We start from the raw sequence: 21121 nt of genomic DNA, 5'->3' as shown, positions 1-21121 counted from the left end.
ACTGTGTATATACCAGAAAGACAATAAATTATTCTACCAAAATAGCACATGCACTTGTTGGTTCATCGCTGCATTATTTATAATAGGAAAGTCATAAATCAACCTAGGTGCCTATTAATGGTAATTTTTATTTTTTTTTTTGAGATGAAGTCTCACTCTGTTTCCCAGGCTGGAGTGCAGTGGCATGATCTCAGCTCACTACAACCTCCACCTCCCAGGTTCAAGGAATTATTCTGCCTCAGCCACCCGAGTAGCTGGGACTATAGGCACATGCCACCACGCCCGGCTAACTTTTGTATTTTCAGTAGAGACCGGGTTTCATTATGCTGTCCAGGATGGTCTCGATCTCCTGACCTCATGATCCACTCACCTTGGCCTCCCACAGTGCTAGGATTACAGGCATCAGCCACCGTGTCCAGCCTATTAATGGTAAATTGAATTTAAAAAGTGTCACTTGTACAGAAATACTACTTAGCAAAAAAAAAAAAAAAAAAAAAAAAAACTTGTCATTTGCAGCAACATTAATGCAACTAAAGGTCATTCTACAAAGCAAATTAATGCAGAAATGCAAAACGAAAATACTGCATGTTCTCACTTATAAATGGAAATTAACACTGGGTACACACGGACATAAAAATAAAAATAATAGACAACTCTTAGAGGGTGGAGAGAGGGAGGGATCAAGAACTGAAAAACTGTCTATTTAGTACTATGCTCAGTGCATAAGTGATGGAATTACTTATACTTCAAACCTCAGCATTATACAAAATACCCATGTAAAAAACCTGTGTAGGTACCTCCTAAATCTAAAACAAATTTGAAATTCTAAAAAGAGGTCTTACTCTCTCACCCAGACAGGAATACAGTACCATGGTTATAGCTCAATGCAGCCTCAAATTCCTGGGAGCTCAAGGAATAATCTTACATCAGCCTCCAACTTCCTGAGACTAAAGGAACATTCCACCATGCATGACTAATCTGTAAAAATATTTTTTACATATAGCTTCTCACAATATTGCCCAGGTTGGTCTCAAATTCCTGGCCTTAAGTAATTGATATTGTTTGGCTCTGTGTCCCCAACCAAATCTCACCTTGAATTGTAATAATCTCCACATGTCCTGGGAGGGACCCTGTGGGAGGTAATTGAATCATGGGGGTGGGATTTTCCTGTGATGTTCTCATGATAGCAAATAAGTCTCATGTGATCTGATGGTTTTATAAGTGGAGATTTCCCTGAACAAAGTCTCTTGCTTGCTCCAATAATTGTGAGACCTCCCCAGCCATGTGAAACTGTGAGGTCATTAACCTTTTTCATTATGAATTATCTAGTCTTGGTTATGTCTTTATTAGCTGCATGAGAATTTATTAATACAGAAATCCTCTTGCCTTAGCTTTCAAAGTAGCTGGAATTAGACACACATGTCATTGTGCCTAGCTAAAACACCTAGCTTAAGGATGCTCAGTCAGCTAAAGAAGAACATAGAAAACTAAACAGAAAAAGAAAACAATGCATGAAGATAATGAGATAATCAACGAAGTGATTAAAAGTACAAAATAGAAACATAAAGTGTGGAGCTGAAAAGTAAAATACCTGAATTTAGAGAGTCACTAGAAAGTCCAACAACAGGTTTGATCTAGCAGGAAAAAAATCCAACAAGATTGATAAGAAGTCATTTGAAATTATAGGGTTAGGAGGCTAAAAATAATTTAAAAAATTAAGAGAGCCTAAGGGACTTATGGGATACCATTAAGATGGCCAATATACTTATAATGGGAATTCTAAAATTAAAAGAGAGAAAAGAGAGCAGCAAAGTTATTTCAAGAAACAAACAGTGGCTGAGAACTCTCAAAATTTGAGGGAGAAAATGGCCTAAAATTTAATGAAATTTTACCAACTCTAACTAGTAGCAACACAGGGAGACCCATGACAAGACACATTATAATCAGAGATTCAAAAGTTAAAACACCAAGAATCTTGAAGTCAGCAAGAAAAAAGTGGCTTAGCATGTACAATGTTACCCCTATAGGATGACCTGCAGATGTCTCAGCAAAAAGCATACAGGCAAGAGGTTGTAGGATGACATACTCAAAGTGCTGAAAAAATGTTAAGTACCAACCAAGAACACTAAGTCTGCCGAAACTATCATTTCAAATGAATTAAAAAATAAAAATAAAGATTATTCAAGATCAACGGAAACTATAAATTTATACACACTAGGCCTGTCTTAAAAAATGCTTGTCATTCACATTGAAAAATAAAATAATGATGAGAGCAACACAGAATTATGTAAAATATAACGTTTTCTAATAGATAATTATGTGCACAATTACAATATTCTTTGTTATTATAATGAAGATGCACAGAATACTTTTAATTCTGTTATGTATTTGAGATAACAAAGACTTAAAAATGACTATATAACTTTGCCAATAGATTCACAATACAAAATGATGTAATTCGCAACATCAATAAAACACATACGGAGCCATAAAGAGGCAGAGTTTTACATGCTAGCTATAGTAGTTATTTTTGGTAATATTTATAGTAACAACAAAGAAAATACCTATAGTATTTAGGATTTTGAGACTAGTCTGGGCAACATGGCAAAACCCTGTCTCTATGAAAAATAACAAATATTAGCCAGGAGTAGTGGTGCACATCTGTGGTCCCAGGTACTCAGAAGGCTGTGGTGGGAGGATTGTTTGAGTTGAGCCTGAGAGGCAGAGCTTGCAATAAGCAGAGATTGTGCCACTGCCCTCCAGCCTGGACGACAGAGAAAGACCCTGTCAAAAAAAAAAAAAAAAGGAAATACCTTTAGTACACACACACAAAGACACACACACACAGAGAGTAGTGAGAAAAGAATTAAAACATGTCACTGCAAAAACCAATAAGAAAGAGAACAAGAGAGAAAAACAGGAACAAAATAGCTACAGGACCAGCCAGGAGCGATGGCTCACGCCTGTAATCCTAGCAATTTGGGAGGCCGAGGTGGGTGGATCAACGAGGTCAGGAGATTGAGACCATCCTGGCTAACACGGTGAAACCCCGTATCTACTTAAAAAAAAAAAAAAAATAGCCGGGCATGGTGGCGGGCGCCTGTATTCCCAGCTGCTGGGGAATATGAGGCAGGAGAATGGCATGAACTCGGGAGGCGGAGCTTGCAGTGATCCATGATCGCACCACTCCACTCCAGCCTGGGCGACAGAGCGAAACTCCGTCTCAAAAAAAAAAAAGAAAAAAAAAAAAAAAGCTACAGGACCTAAAACAAAAAAGAAACAAAATTCAATAGGAAGTCATAGGAAATCATTCCCTTTTAGTAATGATTTTATATATACATAAATTATGTCAATCAAAAACATACTTTCACTAAACAAATTCATGAAACAAGATTCAACTCTCTGCTTCCTACAAATGACCAAATTATGACCTGGAACAAGCATAACCTGTACATGAAAGAATAAAAAAAAAATTAAATGCAAAATCAAATACTGTCATGGTAGACTGAATATATATTATATCAAAAACTTCCTCAAGAGAGAAGAAAAAAAGGACAATAAAAACAACAATAAAAGCAACAACAATAAAACAACATACATCAATAAAAGCAACAATAAAACAACATACAACAATAAAAGCAACAGTAACGTATGTGCCTTACATCACAGTTCCCAAAATATGAAGCAACATTTTACAGAATTGAAACATGAAGTAGCCAGCACATGATAACAGTAGATGACTTTTATATCTGACTTTTAGTAACGTAAATTAAAAAACAAACATAAGATGAATAAGTAAACAGAGGATTTCAACAACACAATAGAACAATTAGACCTAACAATCACATTTATATCTCTCCACTCAACAGTAGAATACGCAATACTTTTAATCACACATGCCACAATATTCCAGATAGACCACCTGTTAAGTTAAAAAACACATCTTAGCAAATTTAAGCAGATGGAATTACACAAATTATTGCTAACTATGATACAATAAAACAAGAAGTTAAAAACACTAGCATGTCAAAGAATAAGTAAAAATTAAACAACAAATTCTCAAACACACTCTTGTTCTAGAGGTTATAGACTTAATATTGTTAACATGTCACTACTACCGAAAGTGGTCTACGGATTCCATGTTCTTTCTTTTCTTTTCTGTCTTTTTATTTTGAGACGGAGTTTTGCTCCTGTTGCCCAGGGTGGAGTGTAATGGTGTGATCTCAGTTCACTGTAACCTCCACCTCCTGGGTTCAAGCAGTTCTCCTGCCTCAGCCTCCTGAGTAGCTGGGATTACAGGCATGTGCCACCACACCTGGCTAATTTTGTATTTTTAGTAGAGATGGGGTTTCTCCATGGCTCGTCTCGAACTCCTGACCTCAGGTGATCCACCTTCCTCAGCCTCCCAAAGTGCTGGGATTACAGGCATGAGCCATGACCCTCAGCTGATTCAATATACTTTCTATCAAAATATGAAAGAAAATTTTTGTGGAAGTTTTAAAATGTTCTACAATTTTTATGGAATTTCAAGTGATCACAAACAGCCAAAAAATATAGGGAAAAAAATATAAAGACAGAGGCATCATACTTTCTAATTTCAAAACATACTACAAACATATAGTAATCAAAACAGTTTGATACTGACATAAAGACAAATGAATGATGAAACAGATGAGAGAGTCCAGACATAAGTCCTCATGGGTATAGTAAACATATTTTTAAGATGTGTTACAAGAATTCACAATAAGGAAAGAACAGTCTCTTCAACAAACAGTATTGGGAATAATAAAAATTTACAAGGAAAAAATAACACAGTTAGACCTTACCTTGCACCAGATAAAAACATAAACTCAAGGCCAGGTGCAGTGGCTTACACCTGTAATCCCAGCACTTTGGGAGGCTGAGACAAGTGAATCACAAGGTCAGGATATCAAGACCATCCTGGCCAACATGGGGAAACCACGTCTCTACTAAAAATACAAAGAAAAATTAGTTGGCGGTGGTGGCACATGCCTGTAGTTCCAGACACTCGGGCGGCTGATGCAGGAGAATCTCTGGAACCCGGGAGGCAAGAGTTTCAGTGAGCCAAGGTCACGCCACTGCGCTCCAGCCTGGTGATAGAGAAAGTCTCCACCTCAAATAAAGAAATAAACTCAAAATAACTAATTTTGGTAGCTATTAAAATGGAATTTAAAATTTTATTTTTCAGACAGTTTGCTATCATCATACAGAAAGCTACTAATTTGTTGATTTTCTGCAATTTTACTGAATTTGTTTAGTAGTTCTAATAGTTTTTGGTGTAATGTTTAGAGTTTTTCACATATAAGATAATTTTGTCCACAATAAGAGACCATTTGACTTCATCCTTTCCAATTAGTATGACTTTTATTTCTTCCTCTTGCCTAATTTCCTTGGCTAGGACTTCCAGTACTATTTTGAATAAGAGGCCTGAAAGTTTGGATGATATGTCTTGTTCCAGATCTCAGAGAGAAAGATTTCAGCCTTTCCTTATTCAGTATAATGATAGCATTGCTTTGTCATAAATGGCCTTTATTGTGTTAAGACACATATCTTCTATTCCTAACTTGTTGAGAGTTTTCATCATAATGAATGCTGAGTTTCATCCAATTCTTCTTCTGCATAAGCAAAAGCTACAAAAATGAAAATACTTAATATGATGGCTAATACCGGGTGTCAAATTGATTGGATTGGAGGATAGAAAGCATTGATCCTGGGTGTGTCTGTGAGAGTGTTGACGAACGATATTAACATTTGAGTCAGTGGGCTGGGAAAGGGAGATCCACTCTTAAATCAGGTGAGCACCATCTAATCAGCTGCCAGTGAATATAAAGCAGGCAGAAAAGCGTGAAAAACAGAGACTGGCCTAAGCTCCCAGCCTACATCTTTCTCCTGTGCTGGACGCTTCCAGCCGTCAAACACCAGACTCCACGTTCTTCAGCTTTGGGACGTGGACCGCCTCTCCTTGCTCCTCAAACTTGCAGACAACCTATTGTGGGATCTTGTGATCTCTCTAGGGAAGCCCGACTAATACACCTAGCAAAAAAAAACTAAAAAGGTAAAAGCTCTCTACTCTGAAAACGACAAAACATGGATAAAAAATATAAAATACAATTGAATAAAGGAAAAAATATTGTGTTTATACACTGGAAGAATACTGTTAATATAGCTACCCAAAGTGATCTACAGACTTAATGTGATTTTTATCAAAATACCAATGACATTTTTTCACAGAAATAAAAAATAATTTAAATTTATATGGATCCACAAAAAACTCTGAATAAACAAAGCAACATTGAGCAAAATAAGCAAAGCTAAAGGCATCACTTTATCAAACTTCAAAACTTCCTATAAAGCTACAGTAACCAAAACAGCACTGTACTGGCATGAAAACAAACTCATAGACTAATGTGCCCAATAAGCCCAGAAGTTAATTTATGCACCTAAAGCCAACTGATTGTCAACAAAATTGCCAAGAACACACTTTAGAGAAAAGCTAATCTCTTCAATAAATGGTGCAGGGCCATTTAAATATTTACATTCAGAAAAATAATACTAGACTTGTGCCTTGCCATATTTGAAAATCAACTAAAACTAAAGACTTAAATGTAATGCCATCAATTATGAAACTATTAGAGAAAAACATTAAAAAATGCTTTATAACATTGGATGGTGAAAGGAATATTTAAATAAGATTTCAAAACATAGGCAACAAAATCAAGAATAAGCAAACAACATTATGTCAAACTAAAATGCTTTTTCATATTAAAAAACAACTAAAAGATTGAAGAGACAGCTTAGGCGATGAAAGAAAATGTTTTCAGGCTATACATGTGACAAAAGGTTAATATTCAGAATATATAAGAAACATTAAAATCTCAAAATGAAATACACTTATAATCTAATTTAAAAAATGCAAAAGACCTTAACAGATGTTTGTCAAAAAGAGATACAAAAATGGCTAACTGGAACATAAAAAGATGTTCTACAGTAGTAATCACCAAGGAAATGCAAATCCAAGCCACAATGAGGTACCACCTCATTCCCATTGGAATGGCTATAGTAAAAGTAAATAAATAAATAAATAAAAAATAAAACAAGTACTAATGAGGATATAAAAAAGAGTGAATGTATACCTTGTTGGTGGACTTGTAAATTAGTATGGCCATTATAGAAAATAGTATGGAGGTTTCTGAAAGAAATTAAAAATATATCTATTATATGATCCCGCAATTTTACTTCTGTGTGTATATCCAAAAAAAAAAGGATATCACTTTGTCAAAAAGATGTTTGCATTCCCATGTTCGTTATGGAACTATTTATAATAGCTTACATATGGAATCAATTCAAATGTACAGCAACAGATAAATGGATAAGGAAAATGCACTATATATACACAGTGAAATCCTATTCAGCCATAAGAAAGGATAAAATTCTGTCAGTTAAAAGAGCATGGATGAACCTTAAGCATACCATGTTAAGTAAAATAAGCCACATAGAAAAACACTTTATGATCTTATTATCTCACTCATTTGAGGAACCTGAAAAAAAGGGTTGATATCAGCAAAGGGTACAACAGGGGTTACCAGAGACTGAAGCGGGAGGATGGGAAAAGTCTGCTTCACAAGTATTGTGTTATGATTAGATAGGAGAAATAAGTTTTTGTTTTTTATTACACAGTAGGATAAAAATAATTAATGAAAAGTTATCTCATATTACAAAATAGCTAAAAGAGACCAGTTGTGTTGGCACATTCTTACAATCCATACATTTTGGGAGACTGAGGCAGGAGAATTACTTGAAGCCAGAAGTTCAAGATTAGCCTGGACAACATAGTGCGACCCCATCTCTATGAAAAATTAAAACATTAGCCAGGCATAGTGGCAGCTTCCTGTGGTCTCAGCTAATTGGGAAACTAAGGTTAGAAGATTGTTTGAGGTTACAGTGAGCTCGGATTGCACCACTGCACTCCAGTCTGGGTGTTAGGGCAAGATCCTGTTTCTAAAAAAAATTAATACATAAAGATAAAATAGCTAGAGAAGAAGTTTTTGAATATTCTCACCACAAAAATAAAACATGCATGAGGCAACAAATATACTAAGTACTCTGATTTTTATTGTTATACAACATATATATATATAATTATTTCCCCAAAATATGCACAACTACATGTGTCAATTTTTAAAAATGAATGAAGATTACAATGTAAAACCTATAGCTGTAAAATTCCTGGCAGAATAGAGAAGGGTGAAGCTTCATGACAATTGGTCTCGGCAATAATTTGGGGGATGTAACATCAACGGATCAGACAACAAAAGCAAGGGAATACACATACAACTGAATCAGTGTATGAAAAAATCCCAAACAGGCAAAGCAGAACATGGAATAGATATATGCACATTTATGTACATTGTAGTATTACTCACAAACATGCTACCTCGAAGCAAATGTACCTTTAAGGATGAGTAGATTCAAAAAACAGGGCTTGTATATTCACTGGGATAGCATTCAGCCTTAAAAATAAGGAAATCTTGAAAAGTACTACAATAAGACAAATCTTGAAAACATTCTGTTAAGTAAAATAAGACAGTCAAAAGGAAAACTGTATAATTACACTTAACGTAAAATATTTAGTCAAACTCAAAGAAACCAAGTGTTGTAGTCTCAGCAGTGCACCAAGATGTAACAGTCCCTCGTAGTCTGAGATAACACCCAGAGTTCTTTGTTCTACCTCTAAGGAGATTAAGGAGCATGAACACAAAGGTGAGGTTGGAGTGAAAGTTTGATAAGCAAGAGAAGAAAGCTCTTTGCCAGCAGAGATAGGTGTCTGAAAGGGGTGCCCTCTGCGACGCTGGGGTCCAGGGTTTTTATGGATTGGGAAAGGAAGGGAATGTGCCTAGTTCACAGGCTGTCTTGAAAAACGTGTGGCTCAACTTGGCCCAGGACTTTGGCCCGGGAACAATAAGGAGCTGAAGGGATGATTGACAGAAGCTGCTTAGCTTGGCCCAGGACTTATCAGAAGCTAAGGTGAAAGCTTGGCGTGGGAGCAATCAGGGACTGAAGTAATTATTCATACAGGTCAGACTTACACAGTCCAAATAAAGGAGAGCATCGACAGGAACGTACCCGAGCCTACTGTGCCCATGCCCACAAAAAGAGAAGAAACTTTTTCCTGGGAGCCCACTGACTGCACAAAGACAAAGGCATTTCTTTTTTTCTTTTTCTTGTCTTTCTTTTTTTTTTTTTTTTTGAGATGTACTTTCTTTTTCTTTTTTTTTTTTTTTTGAGTTGCAGTTTTGCTCTTTTTGCCCAGGCTGGAGTGCAATGGTGCGATCTCGGCTCACAGCAACCTCCGTTTCCTGGGTTCAAGCAATTCTCCTGCCTCAGCCTCCCAAGTAGCTGGGATTACAGGCATGCAGCACCATGCCTGGCTAATTTTGTATTTTTAGAAAAGACAAGGTTTGTCCGCCTTGGTCATGCTGGTCTCGAACTCCCGACCTCAGGTGATCCGCCCACCTCTACCTCCCAAATTGCTGGGATTACAGGCATGATCCACCGTGCCTGGCCAAACAAAGGCATTTCTATGCTAGGTCGTTCTTGTTCCTTTATCTGAGTAAGCTGGAGTTTTGTACAAATTTTTATCCAAATGGGCCAGAGGTTTTTCTATCTGTGCAGCCACGGGCATGTCTCCAAGCACAACACCATGTGCTAGTTCCCTTGTTAGTGTCTGCAGCTTGATTTTTTCCAGGCTTCTTTATATGTTATGCAGGGATGAGGCACTGACCAGGGACTTTCCAGGGACTCTTCTCTTGCTATCTACCTAAGGCAAGCTAACTAACTTCTTTCACAAGTAATGAGTATTCACTTTTACTTTTGTAAGACAAAAATTATCTAAAACCTATTGCAAAACAATAAAACTATACTTACCACTTCTAAACCATATACTTAAAATATTAGAAATGACAATGGCATGTTTTTAACTACAATTAGAAATTTAAGACTAACTAAAAGGCACAGTTAGAAAATCTTTCAAACATCACCTTCAAATAACAAAGGGCTCTTCTCACACAATTATATGGATTTAAACTATATGTTGATTGTGAATTTAAGATTATTTCCCTCACTACTCACCAAGATAGTATAAAATAATCATTGGAAACCAAGAAAAGAGGGAAATTTATAGCACTAATGTCTACATCAAAAAGCTAGAAAGGGCTGGGCGTGGTGGCTCATGCCTGTAATTCCAGCACTTTGGGAGGCTGGGGCAGGCAGATCGCTTAAGGGCAGATGTTCAAGACCAGCCTGGCCAACAGCAAAACCCCACCTCAACAAAAAAAATACAAAAGTTAGTTGGGTTTGGTGATGCATATCAGTAATCCCAGCTACTCAGGAGGCTGAGACAGCAGAAATCACTTAAAACTGAGAAGTGGAGGTTGCAGTGAGCGGAAATCATGCCACTGTACTCCAGCCTGGGTGACAGAGTGAGACTCTGCCACAAGAAAAAAAAAAAAAGAGAGAGAGAAACTAGAAAGATTTAAAGTTAACAGCCTAACATCTTGATTAAAAGAACTAGAAAACCAAGTGAAAATGAACAAGAAAGCTAGCAGAAAACAAGAAATAACCAAGATCAGAGTAGAGCTGAAGGAGACAGAGACACTGAAAACTCTTCCAAAAATAAAGTCAACCAATCCAGGAGCCGTTTTTACGAAAAAAAATTAATAAACTAGATGGAACACTAGCTAGGCAAATAAATAAGAAAAGAAAGGAGAACCAAACACAAATAGAAATAATAAGGGAGATATCACTGATCCCATGGAAATACGAACAACCGTCAGAGAACACTATAAACACCTGTATGCACATAAACCAGAAAATCTAGAAGAAATAGACAATTTCCTTGCAAAATAAACCCTCTGCAAGACTGAATCCTGAATAGATCAATAAAGTGTTCTGAAATTGAGGCAGTAATAACTAGCCTACCAAGCAAGCTGAATTTGACCAGAGGTATGAAGAGGAGTTGGTACCTTTTCTCCTAAAACTATCCAAAAAAAATTGAAGACAAAGAAGTTCTCTCTAACTCATACTATCAGGCCAGCATCATCCAGATACCAAAACCTAACATAGATACTACAACAACAACAACAAAACATCATGCCAATGTCTTTGATGAACACTGTGCAAACATCCTCAATAAAATACTGGCAAACCAAATCCAGCAGCACATTAAAAAGTGCATCCACCACAATGGAGTTGGCTTTGTCCCCAGGCAGGATGCAAGGTTGGTTCAACATATGCAAATCAATAAATGTGACTCATCACATAAGAAGAACTAAATACAAAAAACCACATGATTATCTCAATAAATGCAGAAAAAGCATCCAATAATATTCAGCATTCTTTCACGTTTAAAATTCTCAATAAACTAGGAAGTGAAGAAACATACCTCAAAATAATAAGAGCCATATACAACAAACCCACAGCCAATATCATACTGAATGTGCAAAAGCTGGAAACATTCCCCCTGGAAACTGGCACAAGAAAAGGATGCCGTCTCTCACCACTCCCATTCAACATAGTATCAGAAGCCTTGGCCAGGAAAATCAGGCCAGAGGGAGAAATAAAGAGTATTCTAATAGAAAGAGAGGAAGTCAAATTATCTTTGTTTGCAGATGACCAGATCCTATATCTAGAAAACCTCATCGTCTCAGCCCCAAAGCTTCTTAAGGTGATAAGCAACAGTAGCAAAATCTCAGGATATAAAATCAATGTGCGAAACTAGCTAGCATTCCCATACACAAACAACAGGCAAGCAGAGAGACAAATCATGAATGAACTTTCATTCACATTTGCTACAAAGAGAAAAAAATACTTAGGAATGCAGCTAAGAAAGAAAATGAAGGACATCTTCCAGGAGAACTACCAACAACTGCTGAGAGAAATCAGAGTGGACACAAAACAGATGGAGAAACATTCCATGCTCATGCAGTGGAAGAATCAGTATCAAGAATAAGAGTATATTGCCCTAAGTAATTTATAGATTCAATGCTATTCCCATTGAACTACTGACATTCTTCAGAGAATTAGAAAAATAAAAACTTTTAAAATTCATATGGAAGCAAAAAAGAGCCCAAATAGCCAAGCCAACCTTAAGAAAAAAAAAAAAAAAAAAAGCTGGAAGTGTCACTCTACCTAACTTCAAACTATACTAGAAGAGTACAGTAACAAAAACAGCATGGTACAAGTATAGAAACAGACACATAGACAAATGAAACAAAATAGAGAACCTAAAAATAAAGCCAAAAACCTACAACAACCTGATCTTTGACAAAGTCAACAAAAACAAGGAATTAGGGAAATGTCTCCCTAGTCAATAAATGGTTCTAGGAGAATTGGCTAGCCATATGCAGAGAATTAAAATTGGAACCCTTCCTAACACCATAGACAAAAATTAACTCAAGATGGATTAAAGACTTAAATGTACAACCCAAAACTATAAAAACCTTAGAAGAAAAAATCCAGATAATACCATTAAGGATATAGGCATGAGCAAAGATTTTATGACAGAAAGGCCAAAAGCAATAGCAAAAAAAGCAAAAATTGACTAATGGGGTCTAATTAAACTAAAGAGCTTCTGCAGAGCCAAAGAAACTATCATCAGAGCAGACAACCTAGAGAATGGGAGAAAAATTTTGCAACCTATCCGTCTGAAAAATGTCTAATATCCAGAATCTACGAGGAATTTAACAAAATTTACAAGAGAAAAAAAACAACCCCATTAAAAAGGGGTCAAAGAACATGAACAGACATATCTCTAAAGAAGACATACATGTGCCCAACAAACATGAAAAGCTCAACATCACTGATAACTGGATAAATACAAATCAAAACCACAATGAGATACCATCTCACACCAATTATAATGGCTATTAATAAAAAGTAAAAAAAAAAAAAAGATGGCGAGGTTGTGGAGAAAAGGGAACACTTTTACACTGTTGGTGGGAGTGTAAATTATTTCAAGAATTGGGGAAGAGAGTGTGGAGATTCCTCAAAGACCTAGAAGCAGAAATACCATTTGACCCAGCAATATCATTACTAGGTATACACCCAAAGGAATATAAATAATTCTATTTTAAAAATACATGTATACATATGTTCATTGCAGCACTATTAACAATAGCAATGTCACGTAATCAATCTACATGCCCATCAATGATACACTGGATAAAGAAAATGTGGTACACACACCCCATGGAACACTATGAAGCCATAAAATGTAATGAGGTGATGTCTCTTTCAGGGACACGGTTGGAGTTTGAAGCCATTACTTCCAGCAAACTAATGCAGGAACAGAAAACCAAACACCACCTATTACTATTCTAACTTATTAGTCGAAGCAGATCAATGAGAACACATGGACACAACAGGAAGAACAACACACACTAGACACCTGTTTCATGGCATGGGGGAGGGGAAGGAGAGCATCAGGAAGAATAGCTGCAGATGCTGGGCTTACTACCTGGGTTATGAGATGATCTGTGCAGTAAACCACAGTGGCACACATTTATGTATGTAAGAGACCTGCATATGCTGCACATGGACCCCTAAATTTAAAAGTTGAAAAAAAAAGTTTATCACATATAGACCCCTGAACTTAAAATAAAAGTTGAAAAAAAATGCGTATCTGGTGGATTCTTTATGTTAGACCCAAACTGAGGATCTTGAAGCTCCCGCTGGGGGAATCAAGGCAGGGGGCACCCTGGGGAGCCGCTGCCAAGGCCATCTACCCTCCCTACAAGCCGCCTCCCTTCCCGGCTAGTGATGGAAAGGAGAGAGGGAAAGTGAACAGCTGTAGAGGTCAGACTCTCGGGAACTGAATCAGGCCCCAGCCCATTCCCCTGAGCCCAGCCCAGCCAGCATGCCCGCCAGTCTTCCCACCCAGCCAGCCCAGCCCTCAGGATTGTTAGATGGAACAAGTCTCCATCATCACCCAGGCATGGAAGGAAGATGCCCTGGTCTTTACCAAGCAAGGCCTGGTTTACAAAGTGCTCTCCGAAGAGGCCTCATGTTTGTCACATCTTAAAAGTCCCCTTTCTGCTGTTCTTGCACCCAGCATGTTGGCCAGTCAAGTTCCCCCGCTGAGCTCTCCACACAAAAGGAGGAAGTCAAAACCACTGCTGTGTCGGATCAGCTCCAGGGTATCCAGCAAAAGTTTTATCAGATCCCAGGAACCTGCCTGCTCCCACAGGTGACAGAGAAAAATCAAGGAACGATCTGTATGGTCACTGACCTGGAAGAAACCCTTGTGCATAGCTCCTTTAAGACAATCAGCAATGCTGACTGCCTAGTGCCTGTAGAGATTGAGGGGACCACGCCCCAGATCCATGTGCTCATGAGGCCTTATAAGGATGAGTTCCTGATATGAATGGAGGAAGTGTTTAAATGTGTTTTCTTCATTGCTCTCTTCATTCCAGCCTGAACAAGTATGCAGATCCTGTGATGGGCGTGATGGAATGGTGTGGGATAGTCTGGGGCTGCCTGTCCCATGAGTCGTGTTTGTTCCACCAGGACTGCTATGTCAAGTACCTCAGCCATCTGGGGAGGGACCTGAGGAAAACTCTCATCCTGGACAACTCGCCTGCTTTTTACATCTTCCACCCAGAGAATGCAGTGCCTGTGCAGTCCTGGTTTGATAACATTCCAGACAGCAGCTGCTGCACCTGATATCAATCTTTAAGGAGATGAGTGAGCAGAGGATGTCTGCACTAGCCTTGGGCAGCAGTGGGCCCTTAGCCTTCCCTGCTTCCCAGCAATGACCATCGCAGTAGGGCATTTTCCCACACTGTGCCTTTATGATCAGCCTGAAAGAGTGAAGGCTGGAACACTTATCCACATAGGCCTGGAAAGAGTGAAAAGTGATTGAAAAGAGCTTTAGGACACCTTAGATGCCCAGTGGGTGAATGCCAGACCAAGGATACTCAGAGCTACCTGCCATCAAGGTGTTGGGTTCCCGAGATGTGGGTGTGAGAGAAAGAGCATGCGTGTTTTGCCATGAACTGTGGCCCCAATATATAGTGTTTCAGTGGGGGAGAAGCTAAAGGACAAAGACTCTTCCCAAGTTAGCTTTGTCGCCTCTCCTGTCACCCTATGAGCCCCTGAGCTCCATAGGGATGAAGACTATTGAATGCTCCATTGCAAACCTGGTCTTTCCTCAGTGCTGCAAGGCCTATGCCAAGGAGAAAGGAAAGGTATGCCTTTGGGTGTTCCAGACACACATCTTTCTGAAATATTTCTCCAGCCAGTTGTTGCAGACAAAAGATGACATTGCTGGGAAGATGGGGACTTATGTCCAGACCAGTACCCAAGACATCAGGTCTTGTAGCCCAAAGGCTATGCTTACTTAAGTCCAGCCAAGTGTCTGGGATGGATCCTTTCTGCATCTCCCCAAGACTCACCACTTAGCCATAGCCTCAAACCTGTGGGGAAGGAAGTTGTCTCCCTGCCCTGCAAGAGGACAAATAACTGATTTCTGTTCTTTTGACTCTGTTTTAAAATTCTCTTTAAAAAAAAGCCTATCTGAAACTGAGAAAAACAAAACAAAACAAAACAAAAAAACAAGGAAAAAAGATGTCATACTTACACAGGTGAAAAACATACAGATATATCTATAAGCAACAAACACAGTTAATTTACACCTATATTAAACATCACATTGAGATAAAGTGTATCGAGCTAAAAATTATCATTCAACTCATGATATCAAGCTTTAAAAGCAAAAATACAATTTACTGATCTAAGAAAACATAACCCCCCAGAAAAGAAGCTCAATAACACGGAATTGAAAATAAGAAGAGAGATTTTAACGCATAAAATCCTGAATACAACATAGATTTACAATAAAAAATAACTTTTTTTTTTTTGAGACAGAGTCTTGCCCTGTCACCCAGGCTGGAGTGCAGTGGCGTGATCTCAGCTCATGGCAAACTCTGCCCACTGGGTTCACTCCATTCTCCTGCCTCAGCCTCCCGAGTAGCTAGGAATACAGGTGCCTGCCACTATGCCCGGCTAATTTTTTGTCTATTTAGTAGAGACGGGGTTTCACCATGTTAGTCATGATGGCCTCGATCTCCTGACCTCGTGGTCTACCCGCCTTGGCCTCCCAAAGTGCTGGGAATACAGGCATGAGCCACCACACCCGGCCAAAAAATGACTCTTTAGGTATCTACAGCATTCAACTTTGTGCACTCATGAAAAGCAGACATTTTAAGTCATTGGAATTTAATAAATTGCAGTAAAACTACACAGAAAATACATTACAATCATTAATATTAGGCTCTAATGAGAAGAATTTAATAAATAATCATTAAAAATACAGGATAATTTTCTTATGTTCTCAATATGTTGCTGCTCTTCCTACCACAAAATATAATAAAATTATATGACCATACTGTAGCTTTCAGGAGCTAAAAAAGCCTTATATTTCCAAATAAAAGAACAACATAAATTTTGCAAAATACGATGAGCATTACTGAAGTATAAAGTAAATATCTGGAATTAAAATATACCATCATTTAGACACAGACTAAAAAAAAGAATATAAATGTTAATTATTCCTTTCTGCCTGCAGTGACCTTAAAATTACAACCAAAAATTTTAATAAATATGTAGCACCTGCAAGAAATTTTATTAATAGCTTACATAATGTGTAAATTTGAGCAATTTATTTTAGAATTTTTGAATCTAAAAATCACCAGCTTGACATTCATTTGAGAAAGTGAAACATAAAGGACAGTAACATAAGCAAGAAGATAGAATGGGAGGTTCTGCATGCACATCCCTCACAACATAATGCAGCTGCCACAGCAAACATAAGTACATTCATGAAAGCCTTGGAATCCAGTTCAGAGTTTGTGACACCCAGCTGGAGACAAAGACCAAGGGAGACATCTTTAGAGGGTAAGCACTTGACCAAGTGGCAAGCTTGCCAATCATGGTCCCAGCTTCAAAACAGAGTACTGCCACATCTTACTGTAGACTTGGCTATAACTCATTTGACCTTGGTCCTGACACTGCAACAGTCTGCGGAAAACACAAGAGAATTCATACTCACCTGAGACTTAAGTGACAGGCCTGCAGAACTTGGTTCTCTCTATAGTCCCTGAATCAGGCAAAACACACCTTCTTTCCTTCTCCAGCCATGGTCTGGAAGAAATCTTCACATTGATATGATGAAAGGCTAACTAACAATATGAAAAATACTAAAGTATAAATGTCACTAAAATGGTAAATACACACTGAAATTCAGAATACTCTAAATTGTTATCATCCTAAACTAGACTATTAAAATACAAGATGTTTTACCTAAGTCTCATGATAACCACTAGGAAAAAAAAAAACCGCAGTAAAGAAAAAGAGAAAGTAATTAAAGCATACACAAACAACAAAAATTACACATTGGATACGGTGGCTCCTGCTTATAATTCCAACACTTTGGGAGGCCAATGTGGAAGAATCATAAGCTCCTTGGGTGTTGTGGTACGTGTCTGTAGTCCAAGGTACTTGGGTGGCTAAGGTGGGAGGATTGCTTGAGCCCAGGAGGTTGAGGCTACAGTGAGCTGTGATATGCCACTGCACTTCAGTCTGAGCAAGAAAGCATAACTTTGTCTCAACAAAAATTAACAATACCACAGGAAAGACAGAACCAGAAAAAAAAGAAGCAAACTTAAAATGGACAGAAAACTACAAATTTACAATAGTAACTGCTTACCTCACTACCTTACAAATAAAAAGATTAAATTATCTACTAAACAGATACTGCTGTAGACTGAATGTCATCTCCAAAATTTAGGATAAAATTTAATAGCCAATGTGATATAATTAAGAGGTGGAAACTTTAAAAATTAATTAAGCTATAAGCACTCTGCCCTCATGAATGGATTAATGTTCTTATTATGGGAATGGGCTAATTTTAACAAGAATGGTTCTGTTATAAATTGAAAAAAGAAAGCTCTCTCTCCCTCACATCTTTGGCCATGTTATTATCCAGCAACTAGACCTTCAACAGATACCATTTTCATGTTGTTTTGCCTTCCCAGCCTCCAGAATCCTGAGTCTCATACAATTCTATTTTTTATTAGTTACCAGTCTCTGATATTATGTTGCAGCAGCCAAAAGAGACTAAAAGAGACAGAATGGATAAATGTATTTTAAACCTCGTGATATGCTGCTTACAGGAGACTCAATTATGAATAAAGAGCATAGTATAAAAGTGAAAGGATAGAAAATGATATTCCATGCAAATAATAACCAAAGGATTGCAATGGCAGTTATGCTTAAATTAGACAAAATAGACTTTCTAGCAATGTCTCTCACAAGCATGAAATGAGTTTAGCATACAATAATAATAGAGGTTAATTTCTCAAGAGAATATAGCTGTATAAATTTACGCACCCAAAAGGGAGGCTTCTAAATATAAAAAGCAAATATGGGCAGAAATGTAGGGAGAAGTAGAAAGAAATGCAATAATAGAAAACTTTAATGAAATGTGTAATAAAGGACAAATAGCTAATAGCATTGTAAATGGGCAAGGGAAAGCTGGTCTCGTGTTGCATTTGAGAATGCAGCAAAGAAAGTGGGAACTGATAATTTTACTGCAAGCCTGAGTTAGGCTGAAAAACAGGGTGGTCGATTAGAGGTTCCAATTGCCATACATTAAAAAAACACAGGAGAAAACCAGTTCTCCTCTGGAGTGTTAACATAATTAAAGAGCAGAAAATTAGACTAAAGTGGCTCTAGTGCCCTGTGTTCATAGGTTAAAAAAAAAAAAAAATCTAAAACCTAACTCAAATACATTTCCTATAAACCATTATCTTAGCCTGAAACAAAAGGCAGGTTTAAACAATGACAAACATGCAATTAACCTCTGAATATGTAACCAGGACATTTCCATCTGGATAGTTCAAATAAAGTGACTACATAACTGTAACCAATTCTTGAATTTGGGCTGCTTTCTCATGCATCTTATAAAAGCCTTTCCTTTATGCCCCTCGGGTGGATCAGAAATCATGGCTGGGTGCTTTCCATTTCACCAATCACTGTTTGTTCAGATAAACTGATGAAACTTTTAACATAGACTCCCGTTAATTTTTAACAAGAGAGACTGTGGACCCCAGGGGCCGCAGCTCCTCCCACGCAAACACCCAGTCGCGGTTTTCCCCTGATGACCCACGTGGCATCCCTGAACAATCTGGTTAATACTCATGGCTGTGGGCGCAGAGCAGGGCGCTGCCCAGGGACAGGACCGGATGGGCCGGGCGGGACGTGGGTGCCTCGGGGCTGGCCCAGCGGCCATCTTGCAGCCACAGGGGACTGAGGGCCAAGCTGCGGGAGACTCGGAGCTAACCGTGGGGAGGCCGGTCCTGCCGGTTTCACAGCCTGCTCTCCCCTTTCGGGATGCTTAACCCCGTATACTCACCATTTCCCAGCTTCCAGGATGTCCTGGCATCTTAACTGTGCGTCCCCAAGGACCTACAGATCACAGGGCAACAGGGGCTGTGAGAGAGTAGCCCGGGGCTCCCAAGGTGGAGGAGTCTAAAGAGGAGACGGATCCCAAGCTCCTGTGCCAGCGCCAGCAGGAGAAAAAGATCCCGCCAAACGCCGGAAGCCACGCCCTCCTTTCCTGTCCTCTCCAACTGCGCGCCTGATTGGGAGGTTCCCACATCAGTGTCACTGATTGGATAAAATTCCAGGACTCACCCACCCCCGCCTGACTCCTGCCGCTACCCCCACTCCCCCTCAGCCTTAGTGTATTTTTGTTAGTTTGTTTTACTTTAAGTTCAGGAATACATGTGCAGAACGTGCAGGTTTGTTACATACTTTTACATATGCCATGGTGGTTTGCTGCACCTATCAACCTGCCATCTAGATTTTAAGCCCCACATGCATTAGGTATTTGTCCTAATTTTCTCCCTCCCCTTGATCTCAATCCCCTAACAGGCCCCAGTGTGAGATATTTTGTTCCCGGTGTCCATGTGTTCTCGTTGTTCAACTGCCACATATGAGTTAGAACATATGGTGTTTCGTTTCCTGTTCCCGTGTTAGTTTGTTGAGGATAATGGTTTCCAGCGTCATTCACGTCCCTGCAAAGGACATGAACTCATTCTTTTTATGGCTGCTTATTATTTCATGGTGTATATGTGCCACGTTTTCTTTTTCCAGTCTATCAATGATGGGCATTAGGGTTGGTTCCAAGTCTTTGCTATTGTAAACAGTGCTGCAATAGACATATGAGTGCATGTGTCTTTACACTAGAATGATTCATATTCCTTTGGGTATATACTCAGTAATGAGATTGCTGGGTCAAATGGTATTTCTGGTTCTAGATCCTTGAGGAATCACCACACTGTCTTCCATAATGGTTGAACTAATTTACACTCCCACCAGCAGTGTAAAAGCGTTTCTATTTCTCCACAGCCTCACCAGCATCTGTTGTTTCCTGACTTTTTAATAACTGCCATTCCATATGGTGTGAGATGGTATCCCATGGTGATTTTGATTTGCATTTCTCTAATCTCCAGTGATGATGAGCTTTTTTCTTTTTGTGTGTTTGTTGACCGTATGAAGGTCCTCTTCCTCTTCTTCTTCTTCTTCCTTTTCTTTTTATTTATTTTATTTATTTATTTTTTTTAAGACGGAGTCTTGCTCTGTCACCCAGGCTGGAGTGCAGTGGTAGCTTCTCGGCTAACTGCAACATCTGCCACCCAGGTTCAAGTGATTCTCCTGCCTTAGCCTCCCAAGAAGCTGGAATTGCAGGCCACCCGCCGACACACCCTGCTAATTTTTTGTGTTTTTAGTAGAGACGTGGTTTCACTATGTTGCCCAGGCTAGTCTTGAACACTTGGCCTCATGGTCCACCTGCCTCCATGGCTGAAAGTGCTGGGATTACAGGCTTGATCAACCACGGCCAGCCAAATGTCTTCTTTTGAGAAGAGTCTGTTCATATTTTTTGCTCACTTTTTGATGTTTTTTGTTTGTGCATGTGTGAATTTAAGTTCCTTGTAGATTCTGGATATTAGACCTCTGACACATGGATAGATTGCAAAAGTTT

The 21121-nt window shown here is 38.6% G+C and overlaps 1 long non-coding RNA gene across 1 annotated transcript; it reads right to left on the bottom strand.

Moving 5' to 3' along the window:
* Window positions 1–2366: 2366 nt before the first annotated feature.
* On the bottom strand, window positions 2367–19693 carry LOC134730095 (uncharacterized). The gene is made up of 3 exons (XR_010111751.1): window positions 19490–19693; window positions 17126–17228; window positions 2367–2784 (listed from the first exon to the last, which is right to left on the bottom strand). It is a non-coding gene; the product is annotated as an uncharacterized LOC134730095 (long non-coding RNA).
* Between the last annotated feature and the right edge of the window lie 1428 nt (window positions 19694–21121).

Source organism: Pan paniscus, chromosome 23 (genome assembly GCF_029289425.2).
Source record: "Pan paniscus chromosome 23, NHGRI_mPanPan1-v2.0_pri, whole genome shotgun sequence".
Taxonomy (NCBI): Eukaryota; Metazoa; Chordata; class Mammalia; order Primates; family Hominidae; genus Pan; species Pan paniscus.
This window is presented reverse-complemented; position numbering and strand designations above follow the sequence as displayed.